General features: G+C 39.5%; 1 pseudogene; it reads right to left on the reverse strand.

Moving 5' to 3' along the window:
- Positions 1–209: 209 nt before the first annotated feature.
- On the reverse strand, positions 210–868 carry LOC110295645 (annotated as a pseudogene).
- Positions 869–2,246: the final 1,378 nt, after the last annotated feature.

A 2,246-nucleotide genomic window follows, 5' to 3' on the forward strand; every position in this document is an offset into this window, starting at 1 on the left:
TACTAGGCCTGAGGAAAATGACACGGATTTAGGACATAGGAAAGTTTATCTGATCTCTGAATAAAACACCACATTGACGTTTAAGCCCTAGCAATGAGAAACCCTTTCAGGGATTGTATTATACCAGGAAATTTTTTTCTCTAAATTATATTATGTTTAAATTTCTTAGGAATACACTGCCTGAACTCAGCCTCCCCATGTCTTTGATACTAGGCCTGGTGAAAATGACAGGGAGTTAGGACATAGGAAAGTTTATCTGATCTATGAATAAGAACACCACATTGACATTTAAGCCCTAGCAATGAGAAACCTTTCAGGGCTGAGCAGCTGGAGACAATATAAGAAGCAGTTGGGGCAGCCTGTGCACTCACTTCTGCTTCCCTGGGTGGTTTATGTCATGGTTTGAATCACTGTGTTAGGATACTTGTAAATCTGTTCACAGTAATACGTTTCAAGATCTTCCGGCTGCAGGCTGCTGATCTTGAGGGAAAACTGTGTCCCAGATCCACTGCCACTGAACCTTGATGGGACCCCATCTCCCAAGCTGGTTGCCGTGGAGATTTCCCTGGTTTCTGCTGATACTAATTTAAAGCACTATAAATTTCTTCACTTGCTATATATGTTATGGAGATACTTTCTCCCACAGATGCAGACAGGGACGCTGGAGACTGAGTCACCTGGATGTCACATCTGGCATCTACAATTGAAAAGTTGAAAACAAATTCCCATATGATTAGTTCTCTGACAATAGAATTTCACTGAGACCAAGCAGCACTGACTACAAGAAGCTGAATAAATTTCCAGTGCTGTCTTCCTTACCTGTAAGCCACAGCAGAAGCAATGCTAGGAGCTGAGTGGGCACTCTCATGTCTGTGTGTGATCAGTGTGAGCCTGACTCCAGCACAGGGTGTGATCTGATTATAAAGAAGTCCTCATGTTAATGGGCTGTGATTTGGGTACATGCAAATCAGCAAAGTGTAGGCACAGCTGCAGGACCCATCAGTTCAGTAACACATTACAGACCTGTGGTTCTCTTATGTCTCCAATTGAGACATAGAATGGGTTTATTCATAGGGAATGTGCTTCTCTTTGGTTTTTTGTTTGTTTGTTTGTTTGTTTATTTAAACAAATTTATTTTATATTAAACAAATTTTATTAGATATTTTCTTCATTTACAATTCAAATGCTATCCTGAAAGTCCCTTATACCCTACCCCCGCCCTGCTCCTCAATACACCCACTCCTGCTTCCTGGCCCTGGCATTCCCCTGTATTAGGGCATATAAAGTTTGCAAGATCAAGGGCCTCTCCTCCCAATGATGGCCAATTAGGCCGTCTTCTGCTACATGTGCAGCTAGAGACATAAGCTCTGGGGGTACTGTTTAGTTCATATTGTTGTTCCACCTATAGGTTTACAGACCCCTTCAGCTTCTTGGGTACTTTCTCTAGCTCCTCCATTGAGGGCCCTGTGTTCCATCCAATAGATGATTGTGAGTATCCACTCCTGTATTTGCCAGGCACTGGCATAGCCTCACAAGAGACAGCTATAGCAACAAACAACAGCAATAGTCCATGATTTGTAACTTATTTTGACTTGTACGATGTGCCATTTAGAATTTCCTTGTCATAGTTTCCTCCATAGCAGCTTATTTCAGGTATGGTACCATTTAGGACACAGCATAAATCATTCAATTTTCTTTTCAAAGGTAGGTATAAATGTTATTGTGGCCTGGCAGTTTCATCTGTGATTTATTTTCTCCCTTTGAGACTGAATTTTAATTATTACATTGTCCCCATACATTTCCTCTTTCTAAATCCCACCAAATACATATCCGTGTTCTCTTTCAAATTCATGGCTTCTTTTTTCATTAATTACTTTTGTATGCACACATGTATTTTCATGTGCACACACATTCCTAAATATAACTTGATGAGTCTACATAATATTACCAATATGTAAGTTTTCAGGGATGACCTTTTGCCCCTGGACAATCAATTGGCATGCTCTTCCTAATGGAGAAGCACCTCTTCTACTTTACCTGTTTTTCCACAGTGGCTGTTGTTGTTGTTTGTTTGTTTTGTTTATTTTTGTTTTCTTTTTGTTTTTTTGTTTTTTCTTTTATTTATTTTTTTTGTAGATATAAAGATTCAAAAACTTTTGCTCATCCTGTTTGTCATGTTCATGGTGTCCTCATTATTCAACTCACATTTGAGTAATCATGATGTTGACTTTACAGGTAGAGCTTCT

Source organism: Mus caroli, chromosome 6 (genome assembly GCF_900094665.2).
Source record: "Mus caroli chromosome 6, CAROLI_EIJ_v1.1, whole genome shotgun sequence".
Lineage (NCBI taxonomy): Eukaryota > Metazoa > Chordata > Mammalia > Rodentia > Muridae > Mus > Mus caroli.